Source organism: Euwallacea fornicatus, chromosome 28 (genome assembly GCF_040115645.1).
Source record: "Euwallacea fornicatus isolate EFF26 chromosome 28, ASM4011564v1, whole genome shotgun sequence".
NCBI classification, from domain to species: Eukaryota; Metazoa; Arthropoda; class Insecta; order Coleoptera; family Curculionidae; genus Euwallacea; species Euwallacea fornicatus.
Window position 1 is genome coordinate 1,942,010 of NC_089568.1, and position 21,161 is coordinate 1,963,170.

Sequence of the window (21,161 nt, forward strand, 5' to 3'; positions counted from 1 at the left end):
TTCACACCTGATCCTCTTTACTGCACTAGTGGGGTAGAGTACGACTCTCCACTCTTAAATGCCTGCGGGTTATGAATTGCATTAGCAAGTTTTTGTTTATTTACCCGAATGAGATGGGCGTTAATTTGATTAAGTATGTTATTTCCTTTGCGGTTGTTTTATCACTCTTGAACCAATTGCGTATTCCTCGCGTGGCGGTGAGTTTGAATCCCGCAGGGCATTTTTATTGATTCAGTTAATTAGTTTGGATTAGTTTCTCGTCTTTAATGCTGTTTTATTCATTTTAGAGCAGCTTAGAGTTTGCATCCGAAACGTTTGGACAGGTTGAGAACTTTGGTATTAAAAGATCGTACCGTTAAGTTGACTATGCGATTAACACCCCTTGTCCACTTTAACCAACTTCAGGTTTTCCATTTTGGCGTTTGTCCATTAATCAAGTTAATACTCTTTTAGTTATGCGAATGTACTGATTTAGCGACAGAAAAGTGAAGTAACCGCGAAGAGAACAACTACGAATGGAAGAATGGTACTGTGAGTGGAGTTGAACCTCTTGTCTGCTAAAGCGAACGACTTAAAAATATTTGATCTATTGTTTTGAATTGCGAAGAAGGCATAGATCTCTTCATCTTCTCTCACAACCATTAGATCACAGCCAAGCTAAGCAACGAAACGTATGAAATTGGTTCAATTCAGCTTAGTTCATGGTCAATTAATTGAGGGTGCAACTGTTATCCAACAAAGCTCTGTTGGAAAATACTCGAGTTGCTTCCGAATCTGAAGTTTGCTCTGCTACGAACATATAGAAAAATGTAATTCTTAAAAATGTCTATTTTCGTTTGTGTCAAATTGACTAAACGATCTCTTAATAAATCGCCTGTGATCTCATCTAAACCACTAGTCAAGAGATGATTTACGTTTGAGCAAGAATTTCTCAATTGGGAAATAGTTTCAATCTTGCAAAAGCTTGAACCTGTTCACTTTCGAGAATCGTGATTAGAAAATGTCCTGCCTAACTTCCTTAACAATTTTTCTCATTCTGTGGACAAGACTTTTGCAACTGTACATGTAAGATGATATCTATCGTTCACACAGTCAAAGACTCCGTCTGGAGGCCCCTATTTTTGGTGCAAATGCACACAAATGCAAATGTATCAGTACGACTTTATTCTCAATACATTGTACAGGGTGGGCCACGAGTAACACCTCGAAATTTCGTGACAAAACCGAGAGATTTTTTTATTGTTTATTATTTGAGATGTATACAGGCGAACTAGGGCTACGTGTTAAAATTGTTTTTAAAGAATGCAGAGTTTCCCAAACACAATTTTATAGGATTTTAATAGGACTCGCTGTATATTATATAATTTTTGAATTCAACCATTAAAATAAAATTAAGTTTGATTGACATTTATGGTATCCGAATCTAACGATTTTTGAAATAATTCAGTTTTTATGGATCAACAGCAGATCAAATTGTCCCATTAAAAAAAAATGAAACTTTGATCAATTACATGTGCTTGGGACGCTCTGTATTCTCTGAAAATAATTTTAAACTGCAGTTCGCCTGTATAAATCTCAAAAAAGAGACGATTAAAAAATCTCTTGTCTTCGCCATGAAATTCCCAGGCGTTACACGCGGTCCACCCTGTATATACTGCACTATATACCCTTACCCACTATATCCTAAGTCTCCGCAGCCTGCATTTAACATCGAGGAACTACATACAATACCTACCTACTGAAATTTATTTCTTTTCATGTTATTCTCAATCCCTTTAACTTGAAATTGGTAACAAAGACTGCCAAATAAAGTCCAGACGCAAGTAATTCAGTGAACGTTAAATAGAAAATCGCGTTTCGCGAAATATTGAATTTTTTCCTGAGCAACTCAATTTGCATAAGAAAGAATGTCGATATAGTTTCTCAAGTTAAAATACAATGCATTTTATGTACGTTTTACGTGACCGGGAATTTAATTAATTGATTAAAAATTCGACTCGCACGTTAGCGAATTGAAATTTGGGTGAGAAACTATTGTCCAAATGATTTAATCTATACAAAATTGGATTTTAATCCACCTTAGCGGGCGGAATCAAAAAATTGTTGTTAATAATCACTAACGAAGCAATGTAAAGTTCTTTCCAACAAGCAGTAATATTCAGTTCGTGGAAAGCGAAGCGTACGCCTTAACAAAATGGATTTCCAACAAGAAGTTATTACTGTTTAGAACTAAAAATTACCATTTCCCTTTCCAATAACGCTAACTAGCAGTAATTTTTGGTGGAATTACAGTCGCTGCGGTTCTCAGCTCGAACCAGGAACAGCTGGTTCCGCGCACTCGCAATCGAGTCTTTAAACCAACCGCTGTTCATTTGGTATTTATTTCCAGCATTTTCTAGTTATGTTGGAAGCTACAGTATTATGTGTTTCTTTTTCTGTAAAAAAATTAAAAAATATGTATATATCAATGAACTTCAAGGGTAAGTTTACAAATTAAATAGGAAAAAATCGATTTTCTGTGATAAAGTACGCAATATTATTTTAGGTGAAACCAGGCTCTCCACAGCCATAAATGAAAACGTGTTTCGGAGAGTTTATTTAACCAAAAAATTAATTGGTTTATATAAGCTAAATAAAAAGGAACGAGGCACAATGGCTGTGAAAAACTTAAAATCTTTATGGCAATTAATTGCCGCAGAGTTATTTAAAGATGAGGGTATTAGCGTTTCACCAAAATTATATGAAAACAGAGGGAAAATACTGGAGGTAAATTACAAAAATCAATTGAAAATAATAATTCCACAGGAAGGGGAAGAAAAGTTTTCGAACTTGCTGAAGAATTGAACAAGCTGTATAAAACAAAAGAGAAATGCGAATATCGCTTTGTTACTAACTACCAAAACAGTAGATGGGGTAAAAGAGACTGCAGGAAGTCTGGAAATCCCCAATATTGCAACGACACCTTTGGATTCTAGTATGCAGTGTGGTTTAAGTTTAAAACAGAACCTTAAAAACTTGAAAATCGTTCAAAATCCAATGCACAGTGTCCCAAATTAAATGAATTATATGGTGATTATGGGAGCGTTAAGAGATACAAGGTCGCTAAAATTAGAACAAAGATTTTTGTGCCCGTTCATAAAATATTCTAAAACTAAAAATACGTAAAGAGGTTCCCAAAATATGAGCAAAAAACTGAAATGTGATTATCGAAAATCATAAAATACGACAACATCATATGAGTAAATTCTGCGAAATTTGGCACATTTGCGTTATAGAGAACTGCCAATCGACTGGCGTTTTCAGAGTTTTTCCAGGCTTTCTAAATGTTGAGAAATTATATTCAACTTTATTATTTCTCAAAGCCGCCATATTAGTTTTTGGTAGCGTCGAATAGACAAAAAATCTTTTTAACCGTATATCACAAATGTGCCCCTGGACCTACCGAAGTAGAAAAAAAATAAACAAAAACATAATTTCACCTTGTTAGGCTTAGAAACAAATGCTCTGTTTTATATTAGTCAAAAAATACCAATGTACCACGTATTCTGTTTAATCAGACAATAAAAACTTAACATGTATTTCAATATTACCGCAATTATAATTCCATAAATTTCATGAAAATTAACAATGGAACGAAATGACGGGATGGATACCTTTAGTTACTGTTGGTAAGAATTACTAATCCTAATAACTACAAAAAAAAATTCAAATATTTCTCCGTTATGGTTAACACAAACTTTATAGCGCGTAACAACGGGCATGCAATCACTTTTTACTATATCTGGAGGTATTTCTTAAATTATTCGTACAACTGCAGACTCAAACTCTGCTACTGTATCATAGGATCTGCAGTAAACCTCATCTTTCACATATCTTCAAAACAAAAAATCGAGAGGTGCCAAGTCTGTGGAGCGTGCTGGCCAATGGAGATATCCTCAATTTCCAATCCAATTATTTTCATATGCATCATTTAAATATCGCCTAACAACTAATAAGTTATTTAGTGGGGCCCCATTCTGCTGAAATCACATGTTAGCTAGAGTAGCAGTAGGAAATCTTCAATGATTTGTGAGATATCATGCCGCAGAAACTATAAATATCTTTTCTCAGTAATAATTCTAAGCCATACATTAACGCCCCGTTTGACATGATGTCTCAATTCCCTGTCCATTCGTGGATATCCGTCATTCCAATATGCTTTGTGTCTCTTGTTAAATATTCTACAATTTGTGAAATGTGTTCCGTCAGACCATAACACTTTTAGGGGAAATTCAGAATTTGCTCTAGATTTTCTCCAACACGAATTGCAAAAATTAAGTCTTCTTCTAGTGTCACCATCTCCAAGACCTTGGCTAATATGTTATTGGTACGGTTTAAGTTTATTTTTCTTTAGGACCCGATGAGCAGTTGATCTAGCTATGCCAATGTCATATTCTATTTGACGCAGTGAGATGCGAGGGTTTTCAACAACACTTCCCACACCATAGTTTTCAACATTTTCTTTAATATCGCGTGTTCTGGTTTTCTTCTCAAACGATCCACACTTAAGTAGATTCGCTCTAAGCCTATTAAATGTTTCGCGCCCAGATTGACGCCTCTCTGGATATCTCTGGAGATACATATTTGAGCTTTGCGTGCATTTCTTCCACTTAAAATGTAGCAGTCATTAATCTCCAGCTGTTCTTGATTTGAAAATCGTTCCATAATTTTATGACTTTAAAATTTTTGTCAGATGAAAATGTTAAACTGATAAAAATAGCTTTGAAAGAATAAAAACTGACTTCAAATATAACAATAGTGAAGACTTGTTTGTTGCACGTCACGAAAGTATCTGTAGAAATACTAAAGTTTTGTGGCGTTAAACAGTATAAAACATAGCACTTGTTTCTAAGCTGAGCAAGGTGAAATGATGTTTTTGTTCATTTTTTCCACTTTGGTAGGTCCCAGAATACCTTTACGATTGATAGTTAAAAAGCTTTTTTTATTGTCTATTTGAAGCCACAAGAATCCAATATGGCGGCCATCATAAGTATAAAGTTGGTCGAAATTTAAAAGTACTGGAAAAATTTTGAGAACGCCATTCGATTGGCAGTTGCCGATAATGCGAAACTGTCAAATTTCGTAAAATTTAGTCAAACGATGTTCTCATAATTTTCGATTTTCAAAAATCACAGCTTTCAGTTTTTTGCTCATGTTTTGACAACCCCTGTACATAGTTTTAATTTTAGAACATTTTCCAAACGAGTACAAAAATGCGCGTTTTTTCTCTAATTTGAGTCAGTCTCACCGCCTCCATAATCCTCACAGAGCTCACTTTATTTGGGACACTCTGTATGTGCAAAAAAGGTCAAACAATGTTGGACAAAATACGGCAAAATCATTTAGAAAATCAAAACGTCAAATTCGAGCCGTTAATACATTCACAGTGGGAAATGTTAGATTTAGTTCGCCAAAGAATTGCAATAGAAAAAGAGAAGAATGCAAACTTTATTATATTAAATTGGTTACATTTTTACATTTTATATTAATTTTCTTTTGTCGTAATAGAGAATGATACTTGTTTTCTTTTATTCTATGTAGATACTAAGAGAGATTTATTTTTATTTGTTCTTTTTTACTTTAAGCTTTCGTTTGTTACTTAAAACTTTCGAAGTTTTAAAAAAATACTTATTTTAATGATTCTATATTTATTTTTATATTTGATTATAGGAACCTTTCTAAATATTTAGTTATATATAGAGTTTTGGTTTCAGAAATGAGAAATTGGCAACTGCGTCTCGAACCTCCTGTGCATTTCTGTCACCTTCCAAATCGTCTTTATTTATCTCTTCAGCGTTAATACCCTGATTATTACCAACTTTACTTCCAAATTCCTTTTCCATATTATTTTCATCAACATCAAAGTTACTTTCCAATACTATGTTACGCAGCCCACATGCTGCCCTTATTAAATGAAAGATATATTTAGTTTTTTTTTTTGCCTTTTTCATAATCCCTATAAGTTGTTAATAATTAATTTTGTAGAGGATAACCACTATCATTCCAGTATAAAATAAACTCTACGTTTAGAGTTGGGATCTCTATATAGAACGGAGTTTCGAAACAATCTGCTGTCGTGAACTGATATCGGGTATCCAGCAAATGTATCTCGAATTTTGTACTTGTTGTTACATACTAGTTCTACCTGATAGTCGTCGATTTTTTCTTTCTGCGTTGGCCATATTGTAACTTCTTCGACAAGTTGCTCAGGAATGAAATAATTTTTTTTGAAAATCCTTTTCAAGGGTGCCAAAGCGATGTCAAATCCATCTGACACGTCTTTAAAGCCAGAGTCTGACGGCCGATATACCACAAAAATGCCAAGATATGCTTGTGATAAATAAAGACATCTATTTCTATAATTGCAGTGCACTATTGACTTCCTGGTAAGATATAATTTTTCCAAATTGTCAAGCGTGATGCCGGAAATAAGAACTTCTTTCGTATTGTTCTCCTAAAAATATGGAGATTCTTTTAGACATCAGAAAATGTTCAAAAACTCTTTTTCAGAATGCATAGACACTGTTGCATCTAAAAATGAAATAAAATTTGCATTCGCATCACCTAAACATTTTCAAGCCCATAACTACCCAGGCACGATTCATTTATAATTCGAACAACAACCTTAACTAGACTATCATCACTTGAATTCGAAGAATGATCAAAAAATTGATAATATTGCATTTAAAAAAAACTTTAATTGTTTTGTGCACGGAAAAGCATATGTGAAAAAACTAAAAAACTGAACAATTAAATCACGCCATCATGTTTTTTCTACTCTACGATTCGAGGTAGAAAGTGTTCAAATGCTACAGTAAACAAGAACTGCTGAGGATCATAAACCTTTTCCGTCAAATTTTAGTAGAATTCTAAATAAATATACTGGCGAGCATAAAATTCGGGTCACTTTAGTATTTTCGAAATTTTTGCCTTCCTAACTTCCAAAAAAATAAAAAAGGATAGTCTTTATCGATTCTGAGGTTCTTTAACCTTGTTAAGGGTAAATGGTAAAAAAAACACGATCCTGTACCCAAGTAACCGATGTATTGTACAGGTGTCCATTACCCAAGCACTGTAACATTTTGATATTGAAGGTGTTTTATCAATCTTTTTTTTTTCATGGTAGAACCATGCAGAACCGTAAACATTTTCCCAATGATCCGAAATTTCATGAAGCAATGCCGGTATGCCAGCGAAAAATATCGCTTCTCTTTCAATACATTTATGTTTGAAAATTTCGAAGTGAGCCGAATTTTATGCTCGCCACTGTATTTACTAGTTGTATGTAGGTATACGCAAATATTAGTCCTAATCAGTTCTATTACGGTTATAAATAGTAATACAATCGGTTGTACAACTTAAGTCGAAGTTACTTACACCACAGTTAATATACATGTTAAATGGGCAAGAAGGAATTCGAAATCCTTCCGAAACCTGGCAGGATTTTCTCCACGTGCAATTTAGCAGTCGGATGAAATATACGGAGAAGCTCATTTAAAGTAACGTTTAATTAAAATACCTGCAGAATGGAACATATTTGCAGGTATATTCTCCTGACCCAGTTCAACTTGCATATTTGGGCGATGTTTTGTGGAATTTAGGTCCTACTAGGGAAATACGCCAAGTGAGTTAAAAGCTTTTATTTCAGTTGTGGGATAGATAAAAGTAATGACTCTTGGGCTTTCATTATTTTAGAATGTGGTTCCAAGGACCTTTTATGGTTAGCATGTTATGGTTCATATGATTCTTGAGTAAGTCTCAAGAGAGGAACATATTCTATTGTGTCGTGAGAAAGTCAGTTTTCTAATTGTCACAGAGAATTGAGAATGAGATGTGAAGAACCTTCTCTGCATAATCGGAAAGAAGAGCGAAATTAATGTTCAAGAAATTATTTTAAGCTTTCTTAATGGTTATTTTTAGCGCACCTAATTGTGAATCCTGATTGCTCTCACTAAATTACTTTCTCCCCTTTAAAGTTGGTCGAGTTCGTTTCTCCTCCGTCCTCTTAATCTATGCTACATTTACCCGCCCAGGCAAGTTTTATTAAATGTCAGCAAGCCAGTTTTCAAGGCAAATACAATGTAAATTTGCAATAAATACATGTTCTACCCACAGGGATTTTGCCTCGTTTACATATTTGGGGCGCTGATATCGGGTCGAGAAAGTTTTATTGAAACTTTTCTTTATTGCTCAATATTGGAATATGTTCTGGTATTGGAAAGCATTATTTGTGCTTTGTCACAATGCCCAAAGCTCAGGGCTACCAGATTAAATCGAATTTCAATCATCCTGAAAAAATACGTGATTGCAAACTCGACCCAAACTATATCAAGATTAAACTTGACATTTTTTCGGTTCTAACACATCACAATATCGCAAAATCCGGAGTTCCATTAAAATGCACTTCGCCGATGTTGATTTTCATCATGGTGTGCATTTAAATGCAGCATGCGGCTTTACCTAAAACAATGAATCCCACATTTCAGTCCATTTAGGGGGATCAAACCCGCCATATTACGAGGGCCGCTTGATATATGAGAATAGCGTAATTAAGTTTTAAATCGATAAGACGCCTAGTACAGAATACAGAATAATAGCTTTATAAATTAATCATACCACGTTCAAGATTTACTTTCAAAACGGTAACGCAATAGGTTCGTTCACAATTGCGGAGGGCCGCGGATGGACAGCTTGCCAGCCATACACGGTGATTCACCCTGTATTGCTGGTTAACACTTTTATATTTTTGTAAAATTTTCGATTAACCGCCTCTTTCTGAGACAAGCGCGCAAAAAGTCACGTGAAAAATTCACTTGTTTTAAGGTTTTTTACACGCGCTTGTCTGTTGACTTGGCGTCACCCCGTATAAAAAGATCCAAAAGGGCAGCACATCGCAGATTCTATAAGTATGCAATACTTCACTGAGACCAGTCCAGATAATGGAATGCTCGTCATTTTCCATTCCTCAATCCAATTTCCCAAACTTAATGCCCACATTTTATTCCATGGCCGTTATTTCTCTTTGAACAACCTTAAGAATAACTTAATTACAGGCCGTCTACAGGTTGATTTAAACGCTCTGAAGATTCGAAACTTTCATGTTTTAGTTCATAAAAACTTGCGGAGCTTTTGGAACTTCAGAGAGGTTGAAAATGATAAATTTTTAATGTTTTTACGTAGATTTATAAAAAGAAATTTTGCAAGAAACGAAAATCTGCTGAATATTGACTAGTTCAACAGCTCTCTAAGCCTTTAAAATAATTTTTCAGTTCAGGCTCTATGTTTGCATTACAAAAGCTTCATGTTAAGGCAAATAAGGCAATCATCGCGTGTCTATTCCATACATGCATCGAAAGCATTTTATGACGATATAAATATAGAATCGTTTAATTTCGCGTGATCAAGCTGAACCATCAATCCAATGGGAATCGATGTTATGAAAGAAACTTGCCAGGTGTCGGAAACGGATTACCTCTCGCAGCCTTTCGCGCCACTAAAAATGATGAGTATTTTATGTTCTTTCCGATAAATTAACGTTTAGTTCCCCTTCATCCATTTCTCATTTCTTTCCCTTGCAAAGCTGCTGGAAAAACTGATTGAATATTTAGTAATGTATTTTTAAACCCGAAGAGTTTTTGCTGAAATAAAGCGCGATGGTGTATCAAGGAAGAAAAACAAATGCGAAGAGTGTTGATATCTAGTGAAAATCCCGGCTATGAGTTGATCAACAACCCAGAAATAAGAGTAAGAGCGCACGCACATCGGAAAAGTGTGAGGATATTTCTGTAAATGGATTGAAGTTTTCTGAAGTTAACTAAAAAATAAAATTATGCCTTTATAGTGTTAAAAAGTGTTTGATAATACAACAAAACTAAGCTTTTGATGATAGATTTCTAAATTATAATGATTTATTCACAAGTTGTCGATATAGCTAAATACGCCCTAATTCTGTCATCCGTGCTCAAAATAACATTGTCGATTTGCGCTTTTGGTGTCCTTTTCCATTCTTCTGACAGTAGCCCTCGGAGTAGAAAGACACCGTGAATGATGTTCATATACGGCGAAACTCTTCTTCTAATCACGTGCCAGAGACGTGCTCAATTGGATTCAGATCTGGCGATTGTGCTGGCCATGATGATGCGACGATTCCTTCGTTGGTGGAACAATCTGTCGCAATACCGGCCACTTGCGGACGAGAACTACCATGCAGGCGGCGACAATTTTGGCCAATAGCGCCGGCAAATGGTCGAACTGAAGGGTCAAGGCCGGTATCGATGAGCTATCGAGCTGTCAGGAATCGATTTGGAAAGACTAGGTCGACTCTGGTGTCAGTAATTATTCTGGCCTATAATATTATTGTAGCAGCTCTGTAGTTCCTAGACATTTCGAAAACGTTCGACATTTCTAGACCGTCTTTATATGCTTATTCAATAAGAATCTGGATGAAATCTACTGGTGAAACTGTAGCCCAATCAATTCCATTTCATTTTCGATTTTCTTGACTCCACTCTGATCTTGCAGAGCGATTGCTCTGGAAACAGGTGGACATCTTCAGTGGTTTTCGACTTTGAAGATTGGTTTCATGTAGACCATTTCTAACAATATATCCGTCCATACTCGCGCGGTGTGACCGTTGTAAATCTGCAAACAATTCAGGTGCCATAATTGTAAGTCGTCTTTTAGCCGTTAAAACTGAAAATCGATTTTGAGAAGCATTTGTAATCTATCCACGTCCTGGGTATTGTTCAGCCCGAAAGCACCGCCCTAATCGTCTGATTTGACACTTTGGGAAACAATTTAGCTCAGTTACTTAAATTTGTTTCAAACCAGTTTAAAGAAGCTCTACCGCTCGAATCTTCTCATCCAGGGTTAAATGTTATCGTTCCACGGTAAAACACACTATTGTCAAATTACCTTCTAAACACCAGCTAGTATCGAAAGAACGAAATTGAATCAATCTGATAATTTAGCAGAGTACAAAATTCTAACTTTTCCTATCAATCGAAATGTGTGTACAGAGTGAATTTTTGTACTAATGTAGTACAATATAGAGTACAATTGAAATTACTTATTATCGGTTTTGAGATTTAAAAAAATATATCAGTAAACTTTTCCGATGAGCATATGTGAACTCTGAATTTTTCTTTCGTTAATTCGGAGATTCTAGATACACTGAAATAAAATAAATCCTGAAGGAACATCAGCACCTGACGAATGGTAATACCCATTCTAGAGGCAGTGGCATTTTGTTCAATAAATTTACATTGCTAGATTTGTGCCCATAAGATGTAGAGAGTTGGCTATATAGCAGCAAAGTAACTCGCTTTATTGCTGGAAAACATGCCGAATAGAAACTGCGGTTACTTACAAGAACAGACTGAAATATATAGTCATTTACCTAACGCGTGCGGAAAGTGCATATGCTGATTGCAGTTGATCCAACGGCGCGAAGCGGAGCTTGGTCAGTAATAAAGTGCGGTAAAAGTGCTTTCGGGCGTCTTAGGTGCAACATTTTTCTTAGAAGTGCATGCGTGCTGATTTCGTTGTCTTTTGTAAGTTCAGTTTTTACGTCACGTATCTGGTAAAACTTATTACGGCACGCGTGTCAAAGCGAAGGCGACACAAAAGTTTTGATACCTCACATGCTACGTTGATTTGCGTGTGCCTTACTTTTTAACGCACACGTGCGGTAAACTGTCACTTTGAGGTTAGTTAGGTTAGACCAGGTTAAGCGCAAATCTCACGTAACCCGATCAAATTTTCCTCAATTAAGAGTTTACCGAGCATCTTAGGAATTGCTAAAACACCAACTTCAAAAACTAACTTTCGGTTTGGAAGTCTTGCAAATTTTTTTTAGAAAGGGTTTTCCATTTGTTGCCGGAGGGGGAGACATCTCTCCCTGATTCGCTTTGGGTTCCTGCTGCCAAGGAAAGACCCTTAGTAACCCGTACCCAGCGTTTCATGGAAATGTCTTTAATCCAGAAAATGCCATAATTTGATATAGGAAATGGGCAACTAAATCACCAGCCGGAAAAATGCTATATTTTATTAACCTTAATTCGAATAGCTTTTCAAATCGGCAGGTAGCATAGCGATAAAACTCCGTAATCAACGATAATTTGTTCCTAGAAATTCTCCTGCCCTGCCTTGATTTATTGATTTTGTGTTAAACCGGAATCGTGAGTCCGATCACGTGGAATTACAGTTGATAATTGAAGATCGATCAATTGGTGAAGAGCAAGATAATTAATAAAGAGAGATATTCAAAGGAGAGCTGCACAAATCTTGCATAATTATGCAAAAGCAAAATCTGGAACAACCAGAAAATCTACGATGTGTATACTAGAATTTTAGCGCAGATTTACTGCAGTAATTAATAAGAAGGCTTCGCAGCATCAGTGGAATTTACATACGACTGCACGTAGAAGTGTGAAATTTCTTTGGAGATCGTACTGAAGGGCATTTTAAGAAGTCGCAGGAAGACGAGAAAAACTACTACCTGGTCATACCCCTGGTCATTAATAACGTCATTGGGAAAGCTCGATAGAAAAAATAAACCACCGAGCTGTAACCAACCGTAGTTGTGATTTAATTCGTTTCTAGTCGAGGCATATCAATCTGATTGTATCGGCGGAGGAAACTAGACAGCAAACATGGCGTGAATGCTTCAATTATCAATAAGACATTTGGCAGGGAAAAGAGTAGAAAACAAACATGGCGTGTGCCGGATCGTGCAAACCATAGAATCTAATAAGTGCTGTCGGGTAATTTAAAAATAGTACGGTTTAATTTCGCGTGATTAACGTTTGGGAATTGGGTAAATGCTAAATCATTCCGATAAAGGGCTCGGTGGGTATTGGAAGGGCTGTTATTAGCTTTGCCGGCGATGACCTTAGATACACTTTACGCTTTAATTGATTTAATAAAACGGAAGCTATTTGCAGTCAAATTATTATACTTTATGGTGACTGTTTCGGTATAGTAATCGTCTCTGGCAATACAGAGCGTCGAAATGGACCCAGAGCAAGTGTGTGTGCAGAAGATCTCCAAAACACGTCGACTTTTCGTATGAAACGTCGACTGAGGTTGTTCACATTTCTCTTCATTCAATGGAAAATTCCGAACGGCACAACTGAATTTCGAAAGTGTGGTTCAGTTGTTGATATTTTTAGTTCAGGTTAAAGTTTCGTTTCATTGCATGCATAATTAAATGCTTCACGACAGGGGAATCGTTAATTATTCGCATTCATGTTTACATCCAGATGTTACGAAGATTCTAATCAGTGAGGCCTTCTTGTAATGACAGCTTTTTGCTTCGATAGTGACCGTGCACCGTGCTCCAGCACATCAGTCATATATAGGATGATTCAATTTGGATTTCCATATATATGTATTAAAGCGGACGCCGAGAAAGTAAAAAATGTTTATTTGCTCTGAGGTTGGTTCATTACAACCATGTATGAAAGATGATATTATGTAAATGACCGCCGCCGCTCGTGTGACATGACGTAATCCGTTTGTGAAATTTTTCGAGTGCCCTGCGGTACGAATCCAAATCTATACCGGCTATTTCGTGTCTGACCCCCTGTTTCAGCTCTTCATTGGTGTTCGGTTTATTCCCGTAGACTCTGCCGTGTAGAACCCCGAGAGAAAAAAATCCGCGGGTGTCGAATCAGGTAATCGCGCCGGTCAATTGCTCAATTTTTATATCGCATTCCAAATTCTCCTCCAGGAAGGTCGATTATGGAACATCTACGTAAGGAACGAAATGCACTTTTTCCTCATTGGCCATTTTCGTCGTAGGTTTAAATAATTTCAACACGTTACTCAGTCGTATATTGCTCCATGGCAATTTTTAAGTTCAAAATTTTCATGTTACCGTCGACAACTACACTGACGTTTCAACAATATTTTATATTGTAATACGGAAACTCAATTTCAATCGCCTTTTATTAAGACACAAGTTTCACCAGGCAGCTCATTGTCGCACCAGACCCAATTTACACTCATCGCTTCGCTTCTCGTTTCAATTGGACGTGTGCAATAATGAGCCCCTTGAATCACATATTCTGTACTATTTGTCTGCTGAGTTACAAATTTATATTAGTAAATAATAGTAGTTTAAAATATTGATGGATTTAGTCTAAAAATGTCTCATAGTTCTACAAACGTGGATTGGGACAAATTTTTTGTTTCGCCGATACGAGTTTCCCATATTATTATAAAATCCGGAAAATACTATGTACGTAGTGCCCTTCGTGCCAACGCAAATACTTAATAAGAACTGTAAACCGAATGCCGCCAGCACAACAAACATTATTATTTTAATATAATTAGAGGACATAATTAAACAGCACATTAAATACACTTGAAACATTTTAACCCCAAATTCAGAGTATTCATCATATGCATGGCTCTTGATATTAATTTATTTGCACACTTTGTTTTCCTGGTTCAATTAAGGCGAAAACAAATACTCATTGTGCTGATGTTGTTTGCAATTCCTTCTGTACTAACTGGGCCTTTTTCGAATAAAATATTGCGAATCATAACCCCAAATTATTACCCTTTCAAAAGTGGCTATTGAAATTCATATAATTGTGCTTATTCCTTTTAAAATCATGTTTGCTCTCCATGCATTTCAACATTGAACAAAATAAAGAGCACTGAACCTGAAGCTTTCTAAAGAATGCTTATGAAAAGCGCTCTTTTCTAGGAGTTGTTTTTTGCTTCTCTAACATACTCGTATAACGAATACAATTTTATTGTAAACAATAATACAAAGGGGCTTAATTTCGGTTTTGCCTGACCCTCAACCGAAGAGCAAATAATACGTCTGGTATTAAATTTAGAACTAGTTGCTGTTGTTATAGGTACAACATAAGGGCATTTATTATAGCCCTGTATGAATGGCTTTTCTGATCGATATAAAATTTTAAAGAGCCATAAGTATCAGCCTAAATTATATTATTTTCAGGGGGACGATTCGGTTTGCGCTGAGCCATTACCAGGCCTGAAATCGATCAAATGCATGGTCACAAATTGTATGTCAGAGACATAATTTAGCTTGACCTATAAAATAATAAAAGCTGTTGCAGTTTCAATTATGTCATATTAAGTTTAATATTTAAGCATAATTCCATTTGTTTGGCTTTGATAAACTCGTTTGATGTAAATATTTTTAATGTACGTTAAAAACAAGTGAATTTCCTTTAAAGAGAATATATTATGCCTTGGCTCCTCAGCATCAAGCTAAAGCTAATACAAGCAAAAACACTACCAGGGCTCGGTTTGGACATTAGCCAACTATCCCTTTAGCGAACAGCCACGTAGTGGCTAAGGTTGAAGGGCGCTAATTTAGGTCACAATCGTTTGCAGTTATAGAGTTGATAGGCGAGAAGAGAACATTTTTAATATAGGTACATCATCCCTTTAAACAAAATAAATAAGAAAAACAATTAATTCTAGAAAATCATAATCATGCTTTGTAAAATAACTTCTTTAAAGCAAAGCTTGGCCCTATCGTTCTTTGGATCTCCCCATTTTACTTTCGTCGACATTGACCTACTTCTGACTAGCTTTAAGCCGAAATTCTCCTCAATACAGTATTTTGAAAACTTTTTATGTGTTATAAAGACCGGAGAACAATGCCGACTTTATTGTATTGTCGAATATCGCAAAAAGGGAGGTCTAATTAATTTTGTTTAGGGTTTTTTTGCATGTTAGTTTTCTGCAATATATACCACAAAATACTGTAAGCTTTAATTTGTGTATTGAGAGTAAAGCTCATAAAATTCTCCTATGATGAAATTCTCTCTCATGAAAACTTTTGTGCCAAACTTAAAACCTAAATGAAACCAGTTGATAAGTTCTTTAAGAGATTGTCACGCACCGTAGTGTTTATAAACCTGGAGGAATTTCAATTTTACCCTGAAGTCAACCTACTTTAACAGTTAATTTCGCTGCACGTAAAGTCAGATCGAATGGTGATTCCAACTTCTGTTTGGAAGTTTTCAGTATGGGCCAAAATATTGGTGTGGAGCTACATTGGACCCTCCGTTAGTTTCTTGGATTCTTATATTAATAAATGGTTAAGAACAATTTCCGCAAATTATTATATAGTTCTGCTCTAGTTGATTTTAAAAATCAACAGTATCAATGCACACTCTTGTTTTCTGATATCTTTTCATTAACACAAAAAATTCATTCCGTCGATAAGAGACAAAAGTTTTAAAATTCTGAATAAGTGCAAAACTGAGTTACCTGAAATGGCCCTTGTCATACCGATGCTGTTTGCTCAATATCAATCCTCTGACATGTCAATTCTTTGACAAATACATGCTTTTTAAATTTAACCGCATTGACATAAAGCGACATAACGTAGGTTAGCTTTCAATTAACTCTTAAAAAAGTTTAAAATTCGTATTTCTCAAATTGAACCAGTAGCGTCAAGCTGATCTGCGTCTGTTTATATTACACTTTGATAATTGTGTTAATGCCTAACAGTAATGAATTTTCAAAACCAAGATGCTTTACCCTATTCAATGAACAGATGAAGAGGTTTTCAATATTTAAAAACTGTAAAGTTCATATTCCTCCAATAAAGAGCTAAAGATGCCGCCACGTCGTTCCAATCTTTAACGATCTGTAAAGCAACTCTATTGGTATTGGTATATAATTGAAAGGTCTGCCATATCAAACCTTGAACAGCTATAAATTTACAAATCCAAGACTGCATTAACAAATAGAGCGATCCGGGCAAGGAGTTTTCGAATTCTCCAAAACTACAATGGGTCCAGCAATGCGGGTCTGATTTGTATTGGCTTACAGAGGGTATGTTTAATTGGTCTGTATAAAACTCTACTATAGTTTTCTAAGGTCAATATACGACAATTTAGCCGAACTTGAATTAATCTAAAAGTTGACTGTTTCCTTGTTAGAGGGCTATGAGTAATTGCTCAGCGCAATGTGACATTCTGAGGTGAAAATTGAATGAATGAAACTCAAAGATTTACTTCAATGTCGCATTTACTTAATAAAATTTTACCAGAACTATAAGGAATAAGTTGACTCTAGCAATTCAGGAAACTATGGCATTTTCCAGATATGTAAACCCAAGACTACTGAATATGTGACATTAATATTTACTTGAAGAAGCAATTTTTTACTGCGCATGTAATTCAAACTCACACAATTTTTTGAATCATATGAGAACTTCACTAAAAAATGTTTAATATATGGATTACATTTTTTTTTTTAATTATATTAGGTGAAAACGCTGGAAATCAAAATTGGCCAAGAACTTAAACAATTGGCGTAGAGACATATAGGGTGTTCACGCGAGTGAGTCCCACCCCCCTCTAACTTTTTAATATAATATTTTAATATATTTGGATTAGACATTTTTTGTAACAAAAAGTGCTCGAAAGTACGTGTAATTTTTCAAGATATGTCACAGTTTTAAACAGGGTGTTGAGTAAACGTGTGCCAAGTCAACATTGCATTCCATAACAATAACAAAACAAATTACTACTACTAACCAAATTAGCTATATTGTTTCTATAGCTAACCTAGATTTGTAGAACACCGTCATCGAAGTATGTTGCACTAGAGTACATTTTTGTAAATATTTCAAAAATTATAAAATTTGAGGAATGACACATATATATCGTTGAATTCGTAATAAAACGCAGGATTTAAATATGTAAAAAAAGTAATTTTTAATTTAAAAAAAAATCCGACATTGGGTTGGCACACGTTTATTAAACATCCTGTATGAAACTGCTAACTATCTCGAAAAACTACATGAACATTCAAGTATTTTTTGTTAGAATTCTTTTTCCTATTTCAATATATAAAAATGTTAGAGGGAGTGGGACCTTTAGCGTGGACATCTTCTACATCTTAATTTCTACACATCTGCGAACAGAATACAAGTCTTTAAAAGGTAACTCGTAAAATTGTAAATTTTTCCTCGCATTAAGAAACCGCATTTAAAGCTGCCTTATTTGTTTCTTCATTTAAAATTATTATTTCCCGTATTTGAACAAACTGCTTGTTTAAAACATATTATACTCGAATGAATTGGTATGTAATTTAAAATTCTGCAAATACCACGAGTACCTGAATAAGTATTCCGGAAGAATTTTTGATTTATGCGCATGCAATTTTCCAATGCGAGCGTATTATTCCTGCATAAGAAGGCACGTTTAGAAAAATATTTTCTGCATGAATATCGTCTTGTCAGTAATCAGGAAATATTTCTTACTGGAAAAGTAAGAAGCGACTAAGAATTTATCAGACAGAAAATCTATATTTCGCCCCAAGCGTCCGTTTCAAACAGACTGTAAAATTTAATCCAAGTGGAAAAATGGACTTGTAACGAGATATAAAATATATAAAGTTGCATTCAAACATGTCTTCATCTTAAAAGCATCTGAGATTTAGATGCCAGAAGCTAATAGCTAAACACTTCAAAAGAATCCTCATGGCTTCAAGTCTTCTTTGTATTTTTAATTCAAGATGCCATTTAAAAACGCCCGCTAAAGGAAAAAGAGAAGTAGAATTGCAGGAAAAGCCGTATTTCATCTAAACTTGCTTTTAACCAATCTTGGGAAGCTGCATGAAGGCAATATGAGGGAAAATATATTCCGTTGTCGGTTGGATACAAACTAAATTTGTATTTGTGTCTGTATTCCGACTTCGAGAGAACATGGTTGATGCATAAGAAATAATATTTCTTCTTTTATGTGAGTATAATTGGAAATCTTTTGTAGCTGTATCACAAAAGGGCAGCTTGTCGCATGGAGTGAAGAACGAAGTTGTATTTTGAGGAAAAACCCATTAAGTGCCATTTTATCACAAATAAATATTAATGATATCTTCTATGACCGCCAAAACTGTTTTTATCAATTTCCGGGTTGCGGGAAACATTCAGTTGAAGACTTTTTGAAAAATCGAAATGACTAAACACTTAGATATAGCTCTCGAAAGTCATAAGAAATATGTAAATAAATTCCGTGATGAAGTATTCTCTTTTCATCATGTATGTGAATGTAGGGAACATCATCAATTTCAGAATAATAATGGGACAATACGGAAACGTAAGCATGCTTCAGAAGAGCCCACACGTTTGTTTCGTTTTGCAGTCTTCACATTAAGACATAACTAAAGTAAATACATGACATTTCAAACACATGTTTTTCTAAAGACCGTATTGTTTATTCGAAATGCCTGAGCTTTATTTTGCCCTGGCTATCTATCTGAAAATAATGTGGTTAACTGCACTAGGCAGAAATGTTTTATATAGGTTCCTTAAGAAGATTGTCCTTTAAAGGGCCTTCGTGGGCGTACAGATTTCAATGACGATAAGTCAACAAAGGATTGGGAAAAAATATTTGTTTTTCGTTTCTATCAAAACGTCAATTAACAAAAATTGTTTAAAATCGTTTCGTATATCCCCCAAAGAACTGCAGTCCGAATATCGCTGTACAAATGCTGGTAGTGACGTTTAGTTTTGTGGTTATTACCATGGTATTGTAGTATTTGACTTCATAATTAAATCAGCATCGTCAAGAGAATCGCAACCAAACCTCTTAATTTAGGAAATAAACGCCTATTGAGTTTAATGGCTTTGTAACTTCCCAAAGCCACGACACTTCGGTTTTCGGCAAGACTCAGTGTGGCGTAAACTACAAGAAGATTTCACCACCAAGACATATTAGCTACGCACGTTCGATACCGCTTAATTGCTGCAAAAGCTGCCCATTTGTTATCGTGAAAGCTGCACATTGCCGCAATATTAGGGGGTTGTGTTGGGGTCTTGTAATTTACGGCCTAGCTGATAATGTTGTTAAATAATGCCTAAAAAATACAGCCGGGCGTGCAGAGATAACCCTAATATTGTTTGTGATGTTCTTGCGTGGTTGGTCGGAGGTTAAATTATTGTTGTGGACAAAATATGAAAATCGGCAGTTTAAACGTGCAGTAAGGCCGCTCGCTTCCCAATCAAAATTAAGATCAATAATTCGTTTTTTCGTTGAAGTATAGAGAGAGTACCAACAGTTAGGTACCAAAACTTTTCACTTCGTTCGCGGTCATTCGTTCCTACTTCGAAAATGATTTTCAAATTCACATAGGAGCAGATCGTGGTTAATTCCTAAAGGACTATTCTGAATTCATTGATCCTTCCTGGTAAATGCTATGATTGTATTTGGACCGGTTCCGAGAGAAGTTGGTTTTTCTTTCTCTTGAGACCTTCACCTGGTTGCCGTACTCTTATACCTCGTTGTCAAAATCAATAAGTAATTTTTTTCTAAAAGCTTAGAAAATCAAAAAACACTCTGCGTTCGCTCCAGTCACTCTTTATGTTGACTGAAAATGAGTAAGTGTTTTTATGGACCTTAATAAAGCGGCATCTGGCGCAATGGTTCACTGTCCACATTATATAAACTTCAAACGCCGAAAAACGTGATCATATTATCAAAAATACATTAAGAAACAGACAACTAGACGTACGTATTGACAATACTCTTTATTTCCCTTTTTTTCCCGAGTAAGGGCTCCCTCAGGAGTCGTCGGTGTTGCCCTTCCTTTATAATGTATACTGCCATGATACAGAGTTCATTTCAAACTGGACCCTCACCATTGCGATCTCGGAGACTGGAGGGAGATTCGAAGAAATTGAAAAGGCACAACATTGGGTAATTTCATTCTTGACCAACTGCCGTTTTCAAAAATCGAATTTTGCAAGTTTTTCTGAAGATATCCGAAAAAACTAAAAAGTGGTGAAATCGTTTTTATTTTTTTAGCAAGGAATTTTATTTGACAAGGAAGCACAAAACCACAACCACATTTTCGTTGCCACTTTTTCTCAGCTACACGATGACGTGTCCAGATTTGCCATTCTGTCGAAAGATCCAATGTGGAGCCCATGAGAAAAATCAAAGTTGATGATAATAGCGGAAAGACGAAGCGTCCGATAACAAATCTGAAGACGTCATCGTGTAGCTGAGAAAAAGTTGCTACGAAAATTTCCTTGTGCTTTTATGTTTCCTTGTCGAATAACGCTAAAAAAACAAAAGTGAAATCTCCTATTTTTAGCTTTCTTCGGCTGTCTTCGG

General features: G+C 35.5%; 1 protein-coding gene and 1 long non-coding RNA gene across 2 annotated transcripts in view; both read left to right on the top strand.

The window, feature by feature from the left end:
- The window catches only part of LOC136347417 (acid sphingomyelinase-like phosphodiesterase 3b), a 154,603-nt gene that overhangs the window by 13,597 nt on the left and 119,845 nt on the right, over positions 1-21,161 (top strand). The window lies entirely within an intron of this gene.
- LOC136347310 (uncharacterized) lies at positions 2,213-5,891 on the top strand. Its single transcript, XR_010733469.1, has 3 exons — positions 2,213-2,480; positions 2,546-2,766; positions 5,754-5,891. It is a non-coding gene; the product is annotated as an uncharacterized lncRNA (long non-coding RNA).